Genomic DNA, 20,901 nt, shown 5'->3' on the forward strand with positions numbered 1-20,901 from the left:
ATGAGGATGCTCCACCAGATGACAAATTACATAAAGTTAGGCATTTATATAAGGTTATAGGAGACAAGTTTAAGAGTAGTAAACATCCAGGTGAATGGGTTGTAGTGGATGAATCTATGATACCATTTTGAGGTGCCTATCAATAAAACGTATATCAAAGGTAAAGCTTCAAAATATGGCATCAAGATGTTCAAATTATGTGATGAGTTAGGATATACACTTCAAATTTATGAAGGCAAAATATTTTGATCTGTACCAAAAGAGAGATTATCAAAAAAGGTTGTTTGCAATCTTACAGAAAATTATCTGGATGAAGGTAGAATACTAGTAGTTGACAACTTTTATATACATTTTGCACGTGCAAAAATCTTTTACAAAGAAAAGCATATATTGTATGAACATTAAGAAAGAAAGTGAAAGATGTGCCACAAGACATATTGATGCCAACATTGAAGAAAGGAGATATAAGTGATAAAGAAAATAAAGATGGTTTGTAGTAGCCGCATGGAGAGCTACAGGTGAAGCCCAACTTGTTACAATAAAGAGACAGTCTTTCCTATCCCATATGTAACATTATAAAGTTAACGTTTTGATCCTTAATGGTAAAAAGCCTATTTAAAGAAAATGGTTCAGTATATTACCAGTGATTAAAAAATCACTCGAACTAAAAATTATTCCCACAGTGTATCACTGATGATACCACATTTGGGATTCAGCCACATTTGTATAAAAAAAACTTGCGGAACCCAACATGTTAAGAGTGGAATCATATATAATTTTAAAGTGCAACATTTTTTTATAGCCTTAGTAAGTAATTTTAACATAAATTAAGGAATTTGAAAATAATAAAATATAATCATCAATTTTCTATTTTATTTTGAAGGCCACACACCATCTTGATGCCATTTCTAGTTTCACAACAAAGTATTGCAACACTGAAAAATGAAGCATATTCAGTAGAATGTCATACTGTTAAAGTATTGAGAAGTATTGTTTCTTTATGACACAAAGGTATTTATTTGATTATAATATAGAGTGTTTATAAAAGAACTCCTTGGTTGCAAAAATTCATATTGAAATAGTGGCATCAGTTTAAAGCAACCAGTTTTCATATTTATGTTCATTATATTATTAAGTTTTTCATCGAAAATATTCTTCACTGTTGGCACCGCTGTGTGATCATCACTGCATACCTGGTCGGCAGTCTCACTTTAGTCATGACACCAATAGAAAGTTCAGTGCGTGATTTGGTTTATCGAAACAAGATTGGTTATCACAGCTCAGTGTAATTATCAACGTGAATATGGCGATTCTGAGTCTATAAATAAAATAATACTCCAATGGCTTAATCAGTTTAAGGAAACAGACAGTGTCTAAAAGCAGAAGTCACCAAGCAGGACGTCCTTATCTGAACAGAATGTGGAACAGATCCGAGCATCTTATAGGCGTAGCCTGAAAAAGTCATTAGGCAAGGTGCAGTTTAGAGTTAGGAATACCCTAAATCTACAGTGTACAAAATGGTACATAAGAGGCTTAGACTACATAATTGTATAAGATACAACTTTTACATGAAATCAAACCTAGTAACAAAGTGAAAAGATTGGAGTTTGCAGTTTAATGATCTACAAAATTAATGAAAATGAAGACTACCTGAAAAGTGTCATGTTTTCAGATGAGGCGACATTTCATATTAGTGGGTCAGTGAATCGACACAATTATAGGGTTTGGGGATCACAGCCTCCATATGAGATTATTGAACATCAGCATGACTCTCCCAACATCAGTGTTTGGTGCAGACTGATGAATGACTTTATTATTGGGCTCATTCATTTTTGTAGAAAGCAGTATTAATGGTGATATTTTCTATGATATGCTTGAACTTTATGTCTTTTCACAGATTGACAATATTGAGGAAGAAAAAGAATTAATTCTCTGTTAGCTAAATGGCACTCCACCACATTACAATAACCATGTCCATGTTGTATTAAACATACTGTTTCAGAAAAGGTGGATTGAAATAGGAGGGTGATCGCATGGCCACCAAGGAGCACAGACATGAATCCACTAGCTTTCTTTTTATGGGGGCATGTGAAAAACATTGCTTATTCAGAGAAAATCGTTGACATCAATCACCTACAGCAGAGGATTGTTACAGCAGTAGCATCCATTACATCCTATGTGGAAAGAGCTGGATTACCGTCTGGACATGTGCAGAGCAACGAATGGTGCACATATTGAAATATATTAAACATTAAAAAAAACTTAAGAATTTACTCTTTCAGAACATATATACAGAATGTAATACTTTAAATATAATGTTGTTTAAATAATGTTTAAAAGCAAGGAATTCTTTTGTAAACAATTTGTATTATGTGGAAAACCACACTCAAGATTTACATAACGTATGTGCTTGTTTTATTTATAAAAATATTATCAGTTCATTGAACTTCCTAGACTAGTGATATTTAGTCAAGAGTTTTAGGAAAAGTTCATTGATGTCCCAAAACTTTTTTTTTATAGAAGTTGACAATTTTAATTCATGCAGGCCAAACAGTTTGAACTACTGACTATCCAGTCTAATTCATCATTTCAACATTACTTTGTTCTCATGTCTGTGTTTGACCATCATCCATCTGAAAATCTAAAAGAAAATTGCATTTATCTGTAATCCTTTTGGAAAGTAATGACTTAGTTATAAAAGTAGGCTTCAATTTTTGAAGATTTTTAATGCTGTTTAAAAATCTAGTTAATAGTCTAGCAAATTTCATCTTAGCAGCCAAATAAAATTATTTATAAAAATGAAATCCCTGTTTTATTTAGTGTTTAATATTATTCTTATTTTCTTTTTTCTTTCTGTACCCAGAGATCTCTGCTTTGTCAGAAGATAAAGACAAAACATAAATATAAATGATTAAAATGTTAAAATATAGAGGGGTATGTTTACCATCTTGGTTTCATTAAAATGAATTATTCTGCTGCCATTATTATTTGTGATAGATAACAAAATTATTATTTATTGGTAAGATTTTGACATTTTATAAAATACACTATTTCTCTAATTTTCATCATGTTCAAACTTGTTCATTAATTATATTTGATTGTATTTTTTAGTATGTGTTTTCTGTAGAGTAAGGGATTTAAATTTATTGTTATAAATATCTAATTGTTTTATGTAAACTTGAAATTGTAGATTATTATCTCTTATCTGATCAGTGTAATTACATTTCTGTTTATTATATTTTTATGCTTGTAAATTTTCTCGTGCTTCTTAAAATCTCTGTTTATTATTTCCATGTGAATTTTTTTTGGTGTTCTCCACAAAATGAGTTTTGTTCTTCACATTCTGTGTGATAGACTCCTGCTTCATTATTAATTATTTTTAGAAGAAATTCTTTATATTTAAATCAAGTACACATATACCAGTTTATATGTTTGGTAATTTTAAATGTATTCTTCTTTTAATTCTACCTTTAATTTAACACCTTGATGTACATTTTTAATTAAACTTATGTACAGAGTGAGTCAGAAGTAGATATACAGTAATTATTATTTTTTCTTTATAGCTATGTAGATGATGGCAGCAAACTTAAGTAAAGAATAAAGAAAGTGGATTTTGAAGCAATAATCGAAAACTGAAAATGCCAAATGGTTGCGTTAAGTATGAGTAGAAATGTTTTATGCTCCCCTTTGCACTCAATAATTTACTGCATCAGAGACAATTTTGATACTTCAGAGGCTAATTTGTGTACAACAAAGTCTGGATATTGTTTTTACAGGTAGGAAAATGAGATGAGAATGACTATTATATTTGTTTATACTGGATATTTCATTTGGATAACAGTTTAAAAAAGTTTATGTGACATGAGGCACATGAACTGTACTTGCTGAGAATGCCATTGCAATGATTAATTCATAAATTTAATTTGAAATTTTACCGCTCATGATTATCACGTGGTTTTCTGGATGATGATTTAGACTGATGGCTGCAAATCTATAAAATAGTGTGTAACAAACCTCTGACGAATGGGACCGTTTGAGAAGATATCAGGTCAAACAAGACCTGTTTTAAATTTTCTTTCCATGTGAGCAGAAATAACTGTGTTTATTGGGCAGATGAAAATTCTCATTTGACTACTGGGTCTCAGTTAAACCAGTTGGGTATCTCAAAATAGGGTGCATTGAAGGGATCAGTAAATGTGTCCTAAGACGAGTTTACTTTGAAGGAACTGTTGATTGTAACAATTAACTAAACATGTTAAGTGATGTGATAGTGCACAATTCAGAAACAGGGCTAACTTTATTGAGCTGTACTTCCAACAAGATGGGGCACCTTCTTATAATGTATTGGTAGTGCGGAGGATATGTTGACGACGTTCTCCATTCAATGGATCACTCATCTGACTGGCCACCACATTTACCTGATCTTACACCTATGGATTTCCATTTTTGGAGCATAGTAATAAATAGGATTTATGATAAAAAGCCCAAACAGTAGAAAAGTGAAAAGAGTTCATAATAGATGTACCTATGGACATTAATTCATACTGTAATTTATATATTAAAGTGTTTTGTATAAGTTGAATGCATATTGTAACACTGATGAGAGAAATTTTGAGTACTTAATAAATTAAACAGTCTTAAACAACCAAGGGCTGTCAATGAAACTCCACTGGGTTGGTCTAGTGATGAACTTGTCATTGTAAATTAGCTAATTTGAAAGTTGGGAGTTCTAAGGTTCAAATCCTAGTAAAGGCAGTTACTATTATAGGACTTGAATACTAGATCGTGAATACCAGTGTTCTTTGGTGGTTGAGTTTCAATTAACTACACATCTCAGGAATGGTCAACCTGAGACTGTACTGAGATTACACTTCATTCACCCTCATCCCTTCATTCATATCATTCTTATTCATTCTCTGAAGTAATACCGTAAGGTGGTTCTGAAGGCTAAACAGAAAAAATGGGCTATCAATGAAATGGACATAAAATCAACTTAAATGTTACAAATAATTATAAAAAAAAGCATTATTTAATATTTTAACATCATTATTTATTACCATTACCCCTTCAGAAATATATACTGTATACTTACTCTAGGGCACCTGTACCAAATACTGATTTTTTTTAAATTATTTATTTTAATATTTATTATTAATTTACCAATTACATTATTTGAGTTGGCCATTTTGTTGATGTTATAATATTGTTCATCAATAGATTTCATAAACAATAAAAATAATTCAAAACATGCCCTAATTACCAATATTGTTTTTGGGAATTGCTCGGTTTTTATATCAGTAAAATCGGCTCATTTCTAGTTCATCTTGAATTCTTCAGTAAAGAAAGGAAAAAATTTAACTTCCTTGTGATAAATTTTTGATTATGATATGATTGTATGGAGATATCTGTTTTGGAGTTTCGGTGCCCAAAAAGTGTTTTTTAAAAAAAAATCCCTGTATGTTTGATAAACTTTCGACTGATTCTTTCACATGTTTTTAATGTTATAATGATAAAAGTCATATTTTTTAATTCAGCTCAACTAGTAACTAAACCAACATTTAATTTCGGTCAAATTAAATTAATTTTTTTGCAGTGAATTTAAAACAAAAAACAAAAATAGCAGCAACAGCGACAAGGATAAGGACAAGAAAGTACAACCATCTTCTGATTCAAACATTGTGACTGCGGGGACTTCTTCTATGGTTCAAACTAATGTGCAACATAGTGAAAGTGACGGTTGCCATAAAGATGATATTAAAAAAATTTTTCGGCCTGCTGAGCATTATGGCAGTTAATAAGAAAAAAACCATCTTTTAGAAAATTTTTGGATATGTTCGAAGAACTATGATTTTGTGGCAGATGCCAAACCGTCAAGAGGAAATTCAATCACTAGTGGCTGGACACATATTCACCATGGCTAACTTACTCAAGGCGACTCAAAGGACCTTTCTGTAAATATTGTGAGTTGTTTCCACCATCAGCCAAAAGGAAGTTCTTTTTTGGGGTTGGGGTTCTTTTTCCATCAGACCTTTCACTAAGTTCAAGGATGTGCATAATTACTGCAAAGCACATGTGTAGTGCCAGGGACATCAGACTGCAATAGAATCTGCAAAATCGTTCATGGAGGGGGTTCCAGTGGGCATCTAAATCACCAGTTTTCACAAAGATTATTAAAAAGAAACAATACAATTGAGGACTGTAGGAACAGTCCTCAATTGTTCCTACATAATTTTTTCTGTCACACATTATTTACCTCTCAGGGGACAAAATCTGGATGGTGGTGTACTTATTGACTCATGCAATTTGCACATTGAAGCAGGTGATTCACAACTAAAAGACTACTTGAGCATGGACAGAAAATGAATCATACCGACTACCTGTCATCCAAAATTAAATAAATGATCTACATGTTGCTGCAACCAGGAAACACATCATCACAAGGGTTAAAAAATCTTGCCTTTTGTAGCATTTTGGCTAATGAAACCATGGATATTTATGGCAAAGTAAAGCTGTCTTGAATTACATTTCTTCAATGAAAAGGCTAACCAAATCAAAGAAGAAATCATTGAAGATTTTGTGACAAATATAACCTAGACCCTGATAAGTATGTGGAGTTAGGCTTTGATGGTTGTTCCACCATATCTGGGAAAGAAGGATGTGTGCAGATGATCTAAAGACAAAGTACAAAAAAGCCTTCTACTTCCATTGCTCTTACAAGCTTAATTTTGTCGTGTATGACTTAAATGTTATTCCAGAAATTTGAGACTACATTGGAACTATCAAGGAAGTAATCATATTGTTCTGCAAGTCTGTTTTATGAAATGCAAGCTTATTGGTAGCATTCCTTAACTGTGTGAGACTAGGTGATCAGAGAAATACAGGAGCATCTGTGTTTTTAAGGATCACTTTGTTGATATTATTAATGCATTAGAGACCTTAGCTGAAGAAGGAAATGCAGTAACTAGAAAAAATGCTTATCAAATGCATGCAGCAGCATGCAGATCTTTACTTTTAGTGTCAATAGCATTAATTGCTAAGTGTTCCTCTATACTGGAACATGTAGCAAATGCATTTTGATTGAAAACACTTGACATAGTCAAAGCCAGTCAGCACATTCAAACTATTCTTAACATGTTATGAGTTCATTGGGAAGATGTAGAAAATGTCACAACTGCCATTTTAAAAAAAGCAGGCGACATTGTTGGCTGACAGAAGAGTAAAAACTATCATCCAGCCAAAAATCCATCCAAATTTTGGAGAAGGAATTATAATGCAAATAATTTCTTACTTTAATTCCAAAATATCATCTTTAGAAATCAGATTTTCTGCAGACAAATTGCCTGAGTTTTCATTGATAGATGTCCATCTTAGTAACATAAGTGTTTCATTGGAGGAATGGAGGGAAAGTACTTCATCTTGTGCAACTTTCTAGTTAGAAGGCATTGAAGGAGGAAAGGAACTGTGGTTCAAAATGTGGATTGAGGTACAGGAAGTGCCAGACATAATTGAGGTTTTAAAAAAGAGTGAATCGATTTTCCCGACTAATATTACTCAGCTGATATTACTTTCACAGCCCTGTCAACAAGTACTGTTGTGTTGAGCATTTATTTAGCTCCCTTTATCAAATTAAAACATGGCTAAGAAGTACCATTCATGAATACAGGCTAAATGGGTTAACTATATTAAGGATTCACCGACAATGAGTTTTTGCTAATGAGGAGCAATTAGTTGAAGCTGTAGTTAGACAATTTGCAACTAATCCTCACAAACTATTGTTACAAAAATTTTTCTTTTTTAAATAAATATTCTATTCTTCCTTTTGTTATTGTGTATTATTGCATAGCATCCTCCTCTCATGGACTACCCTTCCCCCATGAAAGAAGTTAAATTTAGAAAGAATTCCCTTCTTCCATTTTGAGATGGATATGTCCCTATAGGAGATTAAAGGTCTATGAAAGTTAATGTAACTTATGGAATGTCAAATACTTGCATTACAACTTCTTAGCTGGTGCTCTTTTTTTGTAGGTAACTACACTACACTTTGAATTAAAGTTCAACAGTAAACAAATAGAATATTAACACTGCATTTGCCTTTGCCTTGTAACAGTTTTCTAACACTGAAATATCTTGGTGAAAACATTTACCATGTTCATCACTTACTGCCCAAGATTTGGAAGGAAGAAATCCAGATGTGAATGCAGAAAGTGGACTTTTAGTAATGTATTATATCCCATAGGTCTCTATGAATTCATCAATTTATCTACAATATTCTGGTAATTTTGTGATTTATTGACACACAGAAAAGTTTTGCTAGTGTCATAGCAATGTCATGTAGTGAGTTCTACATCAGTCAAAACAGAACATTTCATATCTGACCAGTTCTCTTATTTGTTAGTCAATGAAAATCCTTTCTTTAATTTTTGTAGACTTACTTTTGGAAATTTCTGCCTTATATACAAGAATCTTTGACAAGAATCCTTCACAGCTTTTAGAAACTTTTTTATTAATCCCAGTTTGATATGAAGCGGCGGCAATTTTTTTTTGGTTTACCTAGAGGTTCATGAATAATATTTTTTCACTAGGAGTTAAGTTCTCACATTTTTCCACTGTTTTACTGCATAATGCTGATCTCTAGCTTGGCTGCCCCATTCACAAATAAAACCACAGTATTTTATATTTTTAATTGCTTGATTAACAAAAGAGTTATTACTTTTAAATCTCCACATGTTATTTTTAAATAACAGTTTTCATAACATCGTACATTTCTTTCATATTAATTCTATAAGTGATTGGTACAGAAGAATATATATTATTATTATGAAGTAAAACTGCTTTTATACTTGGAGGAATCAATGAAAAGGCACCACTCATCATGTTCATGAACTTGTCCTAATTGTAACATAAGCTCATCAATATCTTTTACAGTAAATTAAGTAATTTTTTTCAGCTAAGTATTGAGAAAAACATTTTGTTGGCTTCAAGCCCAAGAATTTTATATTGTTTTAAAGTAACTTTTAACATTGTCATTTTGAGTCTAAAAGTTCAGTTTGATTTTTTGATAAGTTTAAATCACTTACAAAGTCATTTAGCTCGCCTTGTGATATAAGATGTGGCTCACTGGATTGTAATTCAAAATCTGAATCATGATTGCATTCTTTCATAATGTTCACTTCACAAGTGGACAAGTTTTTAGAAACCAGAATGGATTTACTGTGAGCTACAGATCTGAGTGCAGATAGCAATGGAGGATAGACTTTATTGTTCACTCACTTAATATAGTTATCACACTGACTGAAGAAATTATACTATTAAAAGCAATAGGCTTTGAAACAACAAAACAACAAGCTTATGTTATTTTGAATTATTGTACAAACATGATGAATCTTTTTTGTGTATGCTTCAATAGGAGAGGTATGATGTCATGATATATAATGTTTGTTATGATTTAAATTATTGTTTTATGGTTAACAACTGATTAATAGAGATAAAAAGCTATACTGAGCATGTAAATATAAAGTAATCATATAAAATAAAAAAAGACGTACGTGTATAATCATGCATCATATGTCAACAATCTTGCTCATCTTTCCTCTTGAGCTTACTGATTCCTATTAAAATCTATACTTAGCTTATTCATTTCCTTTTTTTAATTATCTAATTTAAAATACCTACTTGTTTACAATTCTTATACTCTAAATTCTCTAATAACAATTTAGAAAATATAAATGTTTTTTATATTTAAAAACTTTTGAGCGGTTCCCATATGGATATCTGATTGGGAGACAGTTTATCTGTGAAACATTTTACCAAGGACATCATTATATTTTAATAGAAGGAAGAGAAATGAAAATATTTCTATGGAAATTGCAGTTGTCATTTTGCACTGTTTATAGCTGTGTAGTGAAAAAAGACTACTGCAAGAAACGTTTTAATTTCCTGTTGTTCAGGCTGTGTCATTTAGTCTGGCCACAGTATTAATATCTGACATGCAAGCTCCTGAGTAGCAAGGTCTCATGATTTCTAAAGGACAGAAACTGTTTGTAACAAAATTTGAAATTTTAATTTCTCTTCCACTGGCAGTAATTTAAACAGACCTTCATCTTTTGTAAAAGAATAGCTGAGAATTTACTTGAAATTGTTAATTATTGTCTGTTAAACTGTTATAAACAATTTTTTTTTTTTTTGTCTTCAGTCATTTGACTGGTTTGATGCAGCTCTCCAAGATTCCCTATCTAGTGCTAGTCGTTTCATTTCAGTATACCTCTACATCCTACATCCCCAACAATTTGTTTTACATACTCCAAACGTGGCCTGCCTACACAATTTTTCCCTTCTACCTGTCCTTCCAATATTAAAGCGACTATTCCAGGATGCCTTAGTATGTGGCCTATAAGTCTGTCTCTTCTTTTAACTATATTTTTCCAAATGCTTCTTTCTTCATCTATTTGCCGCAATACCTCTTCATTTGTCACTTTATCCACCCATCTGATTTTTAACATTCTCCTATAGCACCACATTTCAAAAGCTTCTAATCTTTTCTTCTCAGATACTCCGATTGTCCAAGTTTCACTTCCATATAAAGCGACACTTCAAACATACACTTTCAAAAATCTTTTCCTGACATTTAAATTCATTTTTGATGTAAACAAATTATATTTCTTACTGAAGGCTCGTTTAGCTTGTGCTATTCGGCATTTTATATCGCTCCTGCTTCGTCCATCTTTAGTAATTTTACTTCCCAAATAACAAAATTCTTCTACCTCCATAATCTTTTCTCCTCCTTTTTTCACATTCAGTGGTCCATCTTTGTTATTTCTACTACATTTCATTACTTTTGTTTTGTTCTTGTTTATTTTCATGCGATAGTTCTTGCGTAGGACTTCATCTATGCCGTTCATTGTTTCTTCTAAATCCTTTTTACTCTCGGCTAGAATTACTATATCATCAGCAAATCGTAGCATCTTTATCTTTTCACCTTGTACTGTTACTCCGAATCTAAATTGTTCTTTAACATCATTAACTGCTAGTTCCATGTAAAGATTAAAAAGTAACGGAGATAGGGAACATCCTTGTCGGACTCCCTTTCTTATTAGGGCTTCTTTCTTATGTTCTTCAATTGTTATTGTTGCTGTTTGGTTCCTGTACATGTTAGCAATTGTTCTTCTATCTCTGTATTTGAACCCTAATTTTTTTTAAATGCTGAACATTTTATTCCAGTCTACGTTATCGAAAGCCTTTTCTAGGTCTATAAACGCCAAGTATGTTGGTTTGTTTTTCTTTAATCTTCCTTCTACTATTAATCTGAGGCCTAAAATTGCTTCCCTTGTCCCTATACTTTTCCTGAAACCAAATTGGTCTTCTCCTAACACTTCTTCCACTCTCCTCTCAATTCTTCTGTATAAAATTCTAGTTAAGATTTTTGATGCATGACTAGTTAAACTAATTGTTCTGTATTCTTCACATTTATCTGCCCCTGCTTTCTTTGGTATCATAACTAAAACACTTTTTTTGAAGTCAGATGGAAATTCCCCAGTTTCATAAATATTACACACCAGTTTGTATAATCTATCAATCGCTTCCTCACCTGCACTGCGCAGTAATTCTACAGGTATTCCGTCTATTCCAGGAGCCTTTCTGCCATTTAAATCTTTTAATGCTCTCTTAAATTCAGATCTCAGTATTGTTTCTCCCATTTCATCCTCCTCAACTTCCTCTTCTTCCTCTATAACACCATTTTCTAATTCATTTCTTCCATATAACTCTTCAATATATTCCACCCATCTATTGACTTTACCTTTCGTATTATATATTGGTGTACCATCTTTGTTTAACACATTATTAGATTTTAATTTATGTACCCCAAAATTTTCCTTAACTTTCCTGTATGCTCTGTCTATTTTACCAATGTTCATTTCTCTTTCCACTTTTGAACACTTTTCTTTAATCCACTCTTCTTTCACCAGTTTGCACTTCCTGTTTTTAGCATTTCTTAATTGCCGATAGTTCCTTTTACTTTCTTCATCACTAGCATTCTTATATTTTCTACGTTCATCCATCAGCTGCAATATATCGTCTGAAACCCAAGGTTTTCTACCAGTTCTCTTTATTCCGCCTAAGTTTGCTTCTGCTGATTTAAGAATTTCCTTTTTAACATTCTCCCATTCTTCTTCTACATTTTCTACCTTATCTTTTTTACTCAGACCTCTTATCATGACCTCTTGTCATAAACAAATATTAGTAAAATCAAATTTTAAAATGTATTTTGTAAAACTAATTGAGGTGGATTCTAAAATGCCCAAGAATAAATTAATAAGTAAATATGAATATTTATTCCAGAAATAGTAAATTTTTCCTATTGTCTATGAGAAGAGAGTTGAAGTAATGTTTTTGTTAATGTGTACCTACGGAATATGTGAATTATTTTTGATTTTATTATTACTATCTTTTATGACCGCATAGGATTACTTTAGTCAGTCCATGACTGACTAAAGCCATTATCCAAGTTTCTTCAGTTGGACTATTTGGGCCTTGTGGTCCTCCCAGTACTTTTTTGTTTATTCTGATTTTTGTGTCTTTTCTAGTGTTGATAATGTTCATGTTGTGAGTTTTTTCTGAGTACGAAGCGAGTGTTTTTGTTTTTGATTTTCTTGTTTAATTTTATCTAATCTGTAGTGTCTTCTGGTGTAAGGCCAATTTCCTTCAGATCCTCTCTTATTTCTCTGATCCATCTGCATCCTCTCTTGGTGTTTTTTGATACACTAGTTGTTTCAGAAGTCTTGAATCTTGCATCCTTATGATATGTCTAAAGAATCCTAGTCTCGTCTTATGCATGGTATCAGGGATGGATTCTAACTCTTTGTACACAACTTTATTGCGCACAATCCACCATAACCTGTCTTTTTGGTACTTTTTATTGATGAAGGTTCTTCCAATTTTTCTTTCTATTTTCTAGAGTCTGTCTGTCTTTGCTATTCGTTCAGGTGGAAGATTGTTTCTGTTGCAAAAGTTGCAAAAGGCTTCTGGTTTTATAACTGTATTGTAGTGTCTGATTTTTGCATTTATTGATAGGCATTTTTAATCTAAGCATATTAGATAAATTTCTGAGTTCTAGCTAGCTTGTTTCTTCTTATTTGGATCGAGGTCTCTATTAATTTAGGTTGTTTGTTATTATTTTTCTGAGGTATTTAAACTGGGTTACTGTTTTGATTTTATTACTGTTTATATTTAGTTTTTTAATCTTGTTGGTTTTGTGGGCATAATTTTTGTCTTTTCGAATGATATCTTGAGGCCAGTTTTATTTGCAGTGTTTGAAGTTCTAGTATCTGTGATATAGCTTCTTCGACATTGTTTGCTAACAGTGCCAAGTCGTCGGCAAAACCAAGACAATTTTTTTTATTTTTCAGCCAATTTTTCTTTTGGAGTAAAATCGTATCACTTTTTGATGTTAACGGTTTTCCAGAGCATGGGTTGTCCACAATTGATTTCTGGTCATCTGAAAATACTTTAATCTAGCTAAAAACTTGGGCTCATGAGAAAGCATTATCTCCATATACCCTTTTCAATTTTGAAAAGGTTTCAGTAGCATTCTCATCAATAACACAAAACTTGATTGCACAACGTTGCTCATAATTAGTATCACTCATTTTTGTAACGCATAACAAAAACTTGTTTCATGAAAAGTTTGTTTACATCTCACGTGGCAACAGTAGACTAAAACTATTAATACCTAATATAAATCAGCTGTCATATAACCATATGTTTACTAGTTATTGTAGAGTTTTGCTATTTTGGCTGCCAAAAAACCTAGTCTCATTACTTTATTTACAGATCTCATAAATTAAGTAGTAAGTTTAGGAGATTAAAGAATTAGATTTAGAATTTTGATTCAGCTATACTCAGTACTAAATCATCAGGGGGTGGTATTAAAAGAAAGGAAGAAAAATAAATTTATATATATATTTAGAAAAAAATTATAACAATTAGAAGCTAGAGTTAGCTGAAAAACTAAAAAAATCCTTGAAGAGTTTGTTTGGAAAAAAGATAATGTCAAACATTATCTTGAGGAGTTAGATGTAACAAATTGGGAAGATTGTATTTGCAGCAAAGAGCCATAAGGGCTAACAGTTGATATAAGAAGATAAAATTCTCCTGCACATGTATAATTTGTTCATAAATATGGACAGAAAAAATTAACATTTATTGCACATTTTTTCATAGTTATCTCCAATTTGAGATAGCGGTGAGGAGGATGCTCCAGGTAGGAAATTACGTCGGAGGCAGGTTGTGGTGGAGAGAGGCCAGACGGAGGTATTATTTGGAGGTCTTGAAGAGGAAAGATGTGACACATGCTATACAGTAGTAGTGGACATGAAGGCGGGAGAAAAATGTTGTGGTGGAGGCCCGGTACAAATACCGGGCGTTTTGCAAGGTAAAGGAGTGTTTGTTGTATGGGGTCCCTGCAAACCAGCTAGGTTGGATTTGCAAGAGGCTCCTGGAATATCTAGGGAGACAGTTAGGACGGTAGATGGCTCTCCATATGGAAGAGGTTCCACCGACGAAAGGAGTGGATAAAGGTGGGAGACAGGCTAAGCAGGAATCGTCAGGTACTATTGTCTTTAAGTTGAAGGGTACGTCGTACGCTGATCTGGTAAAGAAAGTTAAGGTTGGCGTCCGTAAGGAGGATCTTGGTGAAGTTTTGTCAATCAAAAAAGGAGTTGGGGACTCACTTCATATTCGTGTGAAGGGTCAGGGTAAGAAGATCGAGGAGATCAAAAGGCATTAAGGACGAATTAGTGGGTGTAAAAGTGACACGAACTGCACGAGGTAGGCCGGTTTTTTAATATTAAGGATTTGGAGGCCGATACGGTGGAGGCGGAGATTGTGGCAGCTGTGAGGGACACTGTTGAGGATAAAGGCGTGGAAGTGAGAGTTTCGTCGATGAGGGCTGCTTATGGTAGCACTAAGGTGCCACGGTGGTGTTGCCTCAGTTGGTAGCGTCCTAGCTTATTAAGAAGTAGCGGATTCAAGTGGGTTGGGTGAGGTGCCGTGTGGTGGCGAAGGAGGATGAAATTAAGTGTTTCCGATGCTTAGGAAGAGGGCACATGACTTCAAGGTGCGGTGGGCAGGATAGATCTCGAGCATGTTTTAATTGAGGAGAGCATGGCCATATGGCCGTGGATTGCAGGGCGCCAACAAAGTGTATAAATTGCGGTGGTGTAGGCCATAAAGCGGGGCGTTGTATGAAAAATGTTGATGGCTAGGATCATTCAGATTAATGTTAATCGAGGTGCCTTTTCGCATGTTGCGATTTTTGAGATTGCGAGGAGGAGAGATGCCGATGTGCTTCTGGTTTCTGAACCCAACTTTCGGCGGTTAGAGCAAGACGGCTGGTTATTTGATGTTAGGAGAGGTGCAACTATTTATAAGCTTAATAAGAATGTTCCGTTTTTGAGCTATGGCTCGGGAATTGGATATGTGTGGGTGGAGACGGCGGAATTTGTGCTTTGTAGCGTTTATATTTCGCCCAATATAGCAATGGAGAATTTTGTGGCAGCTTGGATGGGGTTAGTCAAATGAGACGTCGTAATCGTAAAGATATTGTGATTGCGGACGATTTCAATTCTAAGAAAATGATGTTAGGAGGCAATACCATTGATGAGAGGGAAAGATACCTTGAGGAAGTGATGGCCGGGTTGGGCCTCTCTTGTCTCAATGATGGTGAGTTCCCGACTTTGTTCGGAGCACAGAGACCTCGCATATAGATTTTACTTTAGTTTCGCCGCAGTTGGCGGCCACGGTAGGATTTTGGGAAGTGCTTCATGAAGAGACACTTTGCGATCACGAGGCGATTTTCTTTGAGCTGGCGGCTTCGTGGGCGCTGGGTGATGTGGCTTCGGTGAGGAAAGTGATTAGCGTAGCGGGATTACAGAGAGTTCAGGATGCTTTGATGGAGCGCCTTGGTCATTTTGGGAAGATTTCCCCTCAGTTCTTGAGGAGGCTGTTTCGGAGGCCTGTCGAAAAGCGTTGGAGGATATAAGGACTTCCAAGAAGCCTGTTTATTGGTGGACCCCGCAGGTAGTGGAGGCTAGGATGTTCTGTGTGTGAACTCGCAAACGGCTTCAGAGGGTGAAGAGAAGAGGAATGAGGGAGGCTATTTTGGTAGCCGAGAAGGAGTTGAGGAGGTGCCGAAGATTGTTCAGGCGAGCAATTATGGATAGCAAAAGAGCCAAGTGGAAGGAGCTGTGTGATCGTCTTGAAGACATATGGTGGGGGGGGGGGGATGCCTTTAAAATCGCGAGCGGGCGTTTTGGAAGAGCGCTGCCGGTTTTGTCGTGACGTCTGCTTGAGGACTGCGTTGAAGTATTTTTTCCTAGGAGGCCGCAGGAGGCATATGAGGAAATCGCTGCGGTGGATATTCAGCCTTTAACGCTTCAGCAAGAAGCGTTAACTTATCAGCAAGAAGAAGAGCCCGGGCTTGGATAACATACCCAATGAGGTGGTCGCCCTCGTGGCAATGGTGTTGCCGGAGAAGGTACTTGCTGCTTTTATCGGATATTGTTTGATGGGGTGATTCCACAGAAGTGGAAGTTGGCTAGAAGACTGGATAGAATAAAGCTCGCAATACGGGGCTTCGACATTCTGTCTATGCCTGAGATAAAGTATTTTGGAATCTGGCTAGACGACAAGAGAAGTTTTTACCCTCACGTAGTCGTGGCCGTCATTAAGGGAAGTAAGACGGTGGCTGCCATCTCAAGATTGGTGGGAAGGATTTGAGGACCTAGCTCGTCAAAAAGAAGACTGCTGGCGGCGGTGGCTAGGTCCGTCGTCCTTTTGCAGTTCCTGCTGGAGTAGGGCCTTGGGAACGCAGGTGGTTGAGACTAAGATTTTGACTTTCCAGCGACCGCTTGCGATTGGAGTCTCCCGGGCGTATAGGATGGTCTCAACAGAGGAGGTTGTGGCGAGATCGTTGGATGTGCCAAAGAATTTGGCGGAGAGGAAAACTCTTGAAAAATGGCAGGTTAGGTGGGACGGGTGTGAGGCGATCGCCACTATTGGTGTTATGTCACCTGAGAATTTGGTGGAGGCGATGCTTTTTGGGAAACAAAACTGGGACATCATTAGCAAGATGCTTATTACCATCATGAGGAAAAAAGCTAAGGAAGAGGTGGAAGATAACACTGACAAAGAGGACGTTGGAGTATTAGAGTAGGGAAAGGGTGGACAGCCTTGTTCATGAGGGGTGGGTGCTGAGGTGTCCCACTCCGGATAATTGGGCGAGGACTCCAGGGGTGGATAGGTTGGGGTAAAACATAATTAGTAATGCGTAAAGACCCAGTCCCGGATGGCTTGGTGACGATGCTGTTTTTAGCTGGGTCCAGCAGAGCTGCCTGGTGAGTTAGAGGCAAAGGAACTCCCTGGAAACGTGTAGTGTTTTTTCAAAGCGAGACCGGTCCCAGGGATTTAAAAAAAAATAAGTTTTGACAAGACTTAGCAAGAGTAACATGTTTATTGGCAGCTACCCGCGCCATTCATGGACCGTGCAACTACTATCAGTGCTATTTCAACCATCAGGGTGCGTAAATCGAGTTTTTTCCGTCCTCTGTGATCAAACGCGTTTTTGTCGGTGGAAAATATATTTTCAGGCCATAAGGTAAATTTTCCGATTTCAAAATGACTTCAAGAGGCCAAAAAAATTCTGCTGATTCTTTTTGTTACATTTATGGTGAGTTAATGGTGGAAAGGCAAACAAGAAATATAACGAGTTTCGTTCGACAAGTATACCTTACTTATTTTGGAATGAAAATATGAGATTAAGAAAAAACTTGGGCACCCCACTATGTTTGCCACACATGTGTCGAAGGACTTAGACGGTGACTTAGAAGCATTCAGATCTGGAGTTTCAGTGGTGTGGTGAGAGCCACGAAATCGCACCAATGATTGTTACTTTTGTTCTGCTGGTGTTCACGGTTTCAATTTGAAGAATAAAAAAAGAATCGTCTGTCCAAATATGCCATACGCTTTATGCGCGGTTCCTTATGATCTAAACATACCAGTGCCAGTTGTACCAGAAAATTTACCTGAAATAGACGGTTCCACAAGTGATTTAAATGAAAATAACATCGATGACTACGAACCCGGAGATTGCTGTTCATCAGAGCTTTATTCTTATACTGAATTAAACGATTTGGTTCGAGACTTACATCTGATCAAAGAAAATTCAGAATTGCTTGGTTCGAGTCTTAAAGAGAAGAACCTGCTAGCATCCGGGACCTCACTTTCCTTGTTTAGGTACAGAGAAAAGGATTTTTTTCAATATTTTTCGGAACAAGGAGAATTAGTCTTCTGCACTGATGTACGTGGACTGTTGACTCGATTTAACATTCCGTTCGAAAGTACCGATTGAAGACTGTTCATAGATTCGTCCAAATCAAGCCTCAAGGTTGTCTTTCTTCACAATGGGAATACATATCCATCAATACCCGTCGGACATTCTGTCTGTTTAAAAGAGGGTCACGATAATTTGGAATTCGTTCTCGATAAAATTAAATACGACAATCATAAGTGGATTACGTGCGGCGGTCTCAAAATAATATCGATGCTCCTAGGATAGCAAGGAGGATATACGAAGTTTCTTTGTTTTTTTGTGTGAATGGGATAGCAGAGACAGAGAAAATCATTGCATAAGGAAAGAGTGGCCAAAGAGTGCTTCATTAGAACCTGGAACCAAACATTTGCTCCGAAAATCTGTCATAGATCCGAATAAAGTTCTCCTTCCGCATATCAAGTTAGGCTTCATGAAGCAATTTGTCAAAGCCTTACCAAAACAAGGGAAATATTTAAAATACATCTGTGACAAATTTCCAGTCTTATCAACCACCAAACTAAGAGAGGGTGTCTTTACTAGTCCTGACATTAGAAAACTTCTCAAAGATGGTAATTTTGAGAAAGAAATGCAAGTTGCAGAAAAAGAAGTAGTAGTAGTAATGGGATGCCTTTAAAGAAGTAGTAACAAAGTTTCCGAGTAATAAGAAGGATCCGAACTTCAAATCAATCGTTGAGAACATGCTGCAGAAGTATAAAAATTTAGGCTGTTCCATGAGCTTGCAGGTTCATTTCCTAAATTCACATGTGGACTATTTCCTGAAAAGATGGGTGCTGTTAGCGAAGAGAGATGAGAGATTTCATCAAGACATGAAAGAAATGGAATGGAGGTATCAAGAAAATGGACTACTACGATAATGGGTGTATTACTGAGAAGAATCCTATAGAGAACATAGAAGGAAATGCGCGAAGCAGAGTATAAGATGTCCAAAGACACTTAGACACATGGAAAAAAATTGTAAATATTGTACATACTTCGACATTAAGGGTGGGTGAAGAGGGGGAATGGTTTCCAAAGGCATGACATACCTCATAAAAATTAATTAAATAAAAATAAATTAATTTAAAAATGCATTAAAATAGAAATTAGGCTTATTTTGTGTTTATAATTTTCATTAGAAATTAAGGAGTCAATGTTCGCTCTCCTCTTCAGACCACTCAATGTTTAGCTATAAGAATGAATGCGTAGTATAAGCCAAAAAAGTGAATATATTATATTAATTATAAGAAAACGTTTTATATTTATTTTATTGTATCACACTTTCGCATTTTAAAATTTTTACAAATTTTGAAATTCGCGATTTGTGAAAAGTCCTGACGTGATGAAAAAAATGAAAATTATTTTCGGATTCAGCGCTAAACTTACATAAGAATCAATTAACAAAAACTAAAGAACACAACCATCGCAGGCTTGTGTAATTATTTTGGACTCGTACAGATTCGGGTAACGACGTCAGGTGTAGAATTTAAAAATCACTGTTTGTTTTTTAGAGGATGCTGGAAAAATTTCAAGCAGTGAACGTTTTAATAAGTTTTATAAAATTCTGTTTATGCCAGTATAAATAAGCAATTACGCGCTTATTCAAGAAGGCGCTTGGTTCCTGTTCCCTTTTTGAGTCGGAGATCGCATACGATGTTTTAAAATGAATCAATAATTGTGTATACGATCCCATTAAATAACAATGTTCTGTAGTGTAATACAATCCCTGTCTATAATATAATATAATCCCTGTTTAAGGCAAAAATAAGTAAATATTCTTTGAAATTTTCAAAGCATAGCCGCTTAGCAAATAAAGATGCAAGATTAGATGAGTGGGAACAAACTTTTGAACTATCGAGTACATAAAATATGGTATGTAATTAAAGATGAGAGAAAAGTATGCAAAATACATATATTTTACTGGAAAGTTTGTTTATTTGGAATAAATCCCGTTAGTATAATATGAAAACAAGGTAGCTTATATAATAATGCGGTAGCTTTAAGTGATTTTTCTTATAATAATTTCTGTTTACGTTAAGAAGTGAAAAATATTCCGGTCAAAGAAGGAACAAAAGTATTTAATGTAAATTATTTTAGAGTACATTTGGTAGGAAAAAATGTCTACGATTGTAGTTTTTTGAGATATTCTCTTTCAGTAATTTTGATTGCTGATTTGAGTAAAAGTGTAATTCATGTTGCTACAACTTTAAACAATCGCTTTATCAATGAGGATACCTCATTTTACCATAGATGAAGATACAATGTAAACTTTGAATTTAGAACCGTATACCTCAGTTGTGGAAACAATTCACAAAATTTTAAGGTTTTATTTTAGGTTCGGTTTTACGAATCTAATGTGTTCAAAAAATATTATTCAAAATTTGATCAGCTTTTAATAAAACCAATCACCCTTCAATTGATCTATTATAATAATTATTTTTCTTCAAATACTGTTCTTTAATTAATAGTAATAATATTAATATTAATGCCTTTAATTAATTGTTCGTCTTTAATTAACAGGGAGTAAAATAATGTAGAAA

This window comes from Lycorma delicatula, chromosome 1 (assembly GCF_047948215.1).
Source record: "Lycorma delicatula isolate Av1 chromosome 1, ASM4794821v1, whole genome shotgun sequence".
Taxonomy (NCBI): domain Eukaryota; kingdom Metazoa; phylum Arthropoda; class Insecta; order Hemiptera; family Fulgoridae; genus Lycorma; species Lycorma delicatula.